General features: G+C 38.2%; 1 pseudogene; it reads left to right on the top strand.

Moving 5' to 3' along the window:
• Positions 1-287: 287 nt before the first annotated feature.
• On the top strand, positions 288-755 carry LOC110596352 (annotated as a pseudogene).
• Positions 756-4,864: the final 4,109 nt, after the last annotated feature.

Below are 4,864 nucleotides of genomic sequence, written 5' to 3'. Positions count from 1 at the left end.
CATAGAATCTAAAAGCTATACAGTTTTTAGAAGAAAATGAAAAGAGAATATCTTCACGACCTTGAGGTAAAGATTTCTTAGATGAGAAACAAAACACATTAAATAGAAAAAATTATAAATTATTCTCCATCAAATTATAGATTTCTGCTTACTGAAAGATATCATTAAGAAAATAAAAACCCAAGTCAAAAAAAAAAAGAAAGAAAGAAAACATTTTGCAATACTTACATTCACCAAAGAGTTTATATCGGAAATGCCCTGGCAGTGCATACTGGGTCCATGTAGCCATGGTGGCTCATGTCCTTTCCCCCTCTGTCCATTCCTTGCCCACGGCCTTTGTGCTGCTGCCCTGAGTCCCCATGCTGGCTGCAGCCTGGCCACTCAGCACTGCTTTGTACCCCGCCGGGACCGGTCGAGGCCTGGCCTTCACAACAAGCCTTGCAGCCATGCAGATTCCAGGTCGAGTTACACAGTTGTGCCTCCAGTATAGCGATGCGCCCCCTTTGACTTTAGAGGGTATGAAGGACCATGTTCTTCACATCTTGAAACTCTGTGACAAGATTGACCCTGAGAAACTCTCAGCAAATTCTCATTTTATCAAAGACTTGGGCCTAGATAGTTTGCACCAAGTGGAGATTATCATGACCATGGAAAAAGAATTTGAGTTTGAAATTCCTGATATAGACAGGGAAAAGTTAATGTGTCCACAAGAAATTGTAGATTACATTGCAGGTAAGAAGGATATATATGAATAAAATATCAGATCCTTTTGCTTCAGGGAGAGAAGACTCAGATGACACTGACCAATGTCTGGAAGCAAAACTGCATTTTGGCATTATTGCTGATTTTGACAGAGTAATTATGTTGCACTTGTATTTAAATTGTATAAGTGTTTTACCCTTTGAAAATAAATCTGTAACTAGAAATTGACCTTCCATATGACCCGCAATTCCCCTATTGGGAATATACCCAGAGGAACTCAAATCATTCTACAAAAAAGATACCTGCACACACATATTTGTTGCAGCTCTGTTCACAACAGCACAAACATGGTACCAACCATGCTATCCATTGAAACTGGACTGGATAAAAAAATGTGGTACATATACACAATGGAATATTATGCAGCCATAAAGAAGGACAAACATTTGGACTTTGCAGCAGCTTGGATGGATTTAGAGTCTATCATACTCAGTGATCTATCACAGAAACAAAGAACAGAGTATCATCTGTTCTCACTCATAAGGGGCAATTATAATACTCTAAGAAAGGGATTGGCAGTAGTGGGAAACTGCCAGGGGAGGGGAGGTGGGATTGGCAGTTGAGAGAAACTGCCAGGGGACGGAGGGGCACACCTGTTGAGTACCTGCATAATGAACATTTGTATACCTAACCCTGAATTGTAACCCACATCTTTAAAATATAAAAAAAGAAAGAAAATAAAGCAATAAGAAAGAAGTCTCACAAATCAATAAAAACACAACCCAATTTTTTAAATTGGCAAAAGACTTAAGCGGACACCTCACAGAGACTGATATATGATAGTCCCTTGAGCACCTAAAAAGGTTCCAGCATTATTAGTCATCAAGAAAATACAATTTAAAAATATGAAACTGTATGCCCAATAGAGTAGCTAAGAGTCTATGTTATAATATAACATCAAATATTGGTAAAGTTGTCAATTAAGTAGAGCTCTCACACATTGCTGATGAGATTGTAGATTGTTTTGATAATTTTGTAAAACATTTCGGTGGTTTCGTAAAAAGGTAACCATATATTTACTTGATTATTCAGCAATTCTTTTAGGTATTTGCCCAAGCGTCATTGTCGGACTCCCAGAGACCCCAAAAGGGAAGGTACTGTGTCCTAGAGGTTAAAGAAAGAACCCAGAGACAACACACGTGACATGGGCTTTATTTGGGAACTTACAAGGAAGATGGTTCAGGACCAGCTGGCTGGACAGGAAAAACCGCTCCCGATTGTAAAAGGTACATAGGTTTTGACATAGGACAGAGTGCGGGGGTGTTAAGTGTGAAAGGGCAGGGTTTCTAGTGCCCAGGCATAGTGTGAGAAGGCGACTATACATATGTTGCACATATACAAAATGGCTGTGAAATCTCTAGGTGTGAGATTTTTAGTATTGTGTTGAACTAAAAGTAGTCAAAGGTGTGGGCATTGATCCAGGCACTCCTAATCTGGTCTGAACCAGCCCCGGGGCCAGGGGACCGCTGCCTCAAGGAAGGGTGAAGAACATTCACTATGCATAGCTGCAAGATGAGGCCAGCAGGCACAAAAAACACTTGCCCATGTCCTCAGCATGACCTGCATTGCCCAGGAATGGAGCCTGATGAGACAGGGACATCCCTGGTTGGTCACTCCCAGGACCTCTCCCCCGGCTCCAGCTCCCTGCTTGAGGCCCTATCCAGAGTGTGCTCATGTTGTCACTGAGTGTGTCTCGCCGTACACCAAGAGAAATGAAAACAAAAAGATTTGTGCAAGAACGCATATAGCACTTTTACTTATAATAGTCCCAAACTGGAAACAACTCAAATGTCTGTTCATTAGACAAATATTCCCTTGTATATGTGGAATATATATACAAGAGAATATTTGTCAGCAGTAAATAAGAATGAATTACTAAAACATAAACATTGTGTTTGAATTTCCAAAACATTATGCTGAGCGAAAGAAGTCATACCAAAAGAAACATACATTATGATTCCTGTTATATAAAATTCAGGAAGGGGATGATAGGATTATATAGTGATAAGAATCAATAGAATCACTGCCTGTGGGTGGAGGGATTGACTGGAAGGGGGTCTGAGGGAACTTTCAGAGGTGATGGGTATATTCATGACTGGAAGTATTGGTTATGTGGGTGTATACATTTTTCAAAACTCACCAAGTTACATACTTCAAATCTGTAGCATATCAAATTTTTAATTCAAAGGTAAAATTTATAGTTTTTTAAATCAACATAAAAGGCAAAAATCATTCAAGCCTTTAGGTTATTGCTATGAATATTTTCTAGAATAGCCACTTCATCAGGACACATTATGTTTCAGATTTTCAGTCCCCTCTCACTAGCACCTGGAGACTTATTTCCTTTTCTTACAGAGACTTCCAGAAACTTATTTTTTTTTAAACTGCATACAACTTTCTTGGGTCTGGCACTTTAGTTGTTGGTCATGAAATAGCTTACATTTATCCTGGTACACTGTCTGCTGGAACCAGAAGTCTTTACCTTCCTTAGTGATTTTGTCTATGGTATCTTTTGCCTTGTACTTGAATAATATACATATACATGCATGTAAATAATTGATCCTTTTTTTCAGTAGCTTTGAGATTCCTGTTCTGGTTTAAGATCTGTGCTTTAAAACCATCATTCAAAATCTGTTAGTGGACAAGTCCGGCTGCATATTAGGAAAATCTAAAGACAGTTCACTGTTATCATTATGATTCCCTCAATCTAATACCTGAACGTTGCTAACATGCTGCCCAGTAAAGCATTGAAAGAGAAAGCAGAAAACACTGTCATGAAAACCAACATATCCTTTGGGAGGCTGACAGATGGCTATGTCATCTTCTATTCTTGTTTATCTTTTATCTTCTGCCTTATATTTTTCTCCTGTGGTTAGGAGCCATGTTTAACTTTCCTCAAAATGTCACATCTAACCTGTTTACTTTATTGAGTTTTAGAAAGTGATTGATTCTAAATAATTGAAATTATGTAAATCAACATTTAAAAATCCAGTTTTATTTGTGATATGATTGAAATGCCTCTAAACCACAATGAAAATCAAAGTTAGGATCACCACTGCTATTTACACATAGCTGTCATGTGCAGATGTAATGTTTAGAAGTTCTTCATCTACTCTGGGAATTTCCTGAAGTAAATTTAAACTTCTCATGATATCATCACACTGAAATACTCATTTGCACTGAAATATTTAAAGAAGGAAAAATGGCACCCAAACCATGAAAATTGCATCATTATGTGAGAAGTGTGCTTCTACTGATGGCATGTGTTAATCAGGATGTGAGATTGAAATATATTTACTGTGATAGAGGTTGTTTTCCCACATAGATATTGTATGTGTATGTGTGTGTGTGTGTGTGTGTGTGTGTGTGTGTGTGTGTGTGTGTGCAGGGAGAGAGACAGAAAGGGAAAGAGAGAGGGACCGTGTGATACATTATGGGTACACTTAAAAAAAAATGTTATATATATATTTATATTTTATGAGAAAATTATATTTCCTAGATTCTGAGATGTACCTTTCTCTCTGTTTTAACATTTATAGCTGTATTATAGCTATTACAGATTTTTAAGTCAACACAAAAGGAAAAAATTACACAAGCCTTTAGGTCATTCCTTTGAATAACTATTTTCTTTTTCCCCAAATATCTGTTGTTGAATTGGTGTTGTATTTCATAGTTTGATAACTTCCAAATTATGGAAGTGCTGTGTTCACATAAAGAGAACTGGGACTTCTAGGGGAAGGGTGCCATCCTGGAGTATAGTTCATCAGACACCCAGATGTTCATACTTAAAAATCAAGTAGGAAATTATTCACAAAATCAACATTTTCTGTTGGTCAGGTTGTATTTTCTGTGGAATACTTCAAACGTGCTTGTCAGATAACCGAAGACCAGAAAAAAAACAAATTTGAGAAATATTTACTTTGACTTAAAAAATGCCTTAAGCCGGGCTCGGTGGCTCAGCCTGTAATCCCGCGCCTTTGGTAGGCTGAGGTGAGTGGATTGCCTGAGCCCGTGGGTTCGAGACCCATCTGGGCAGCGAGACCTCATCTCTACAATAAATCAAAAAATCAGCTGGGCGTGGTAGCACATGCCTGTAATTCCG

The sequence above is a fragment of the Carlito syrichta genome, unplaced genomic scaffold (assembly GCF_000164805.1).
Source record: "Carlito syrichta isolate Samal-C Ts95f unplaced genomic scaffold, Tarsius_syrichta-2.0.1 Scaffold308818, whole genome shotgun sequence".
In the NCBI taxonomy this organism is placed as follows: Eukaryota; Metazoa; Chordata; class Mammalia; order Primates; family Tarsiidae; genus Carlito; species Carlito syrichta.
Note: the sequence above shows the minus strand (reverse complement) of the source record. Positions and strands in the feature narration are given on the sequence as shown.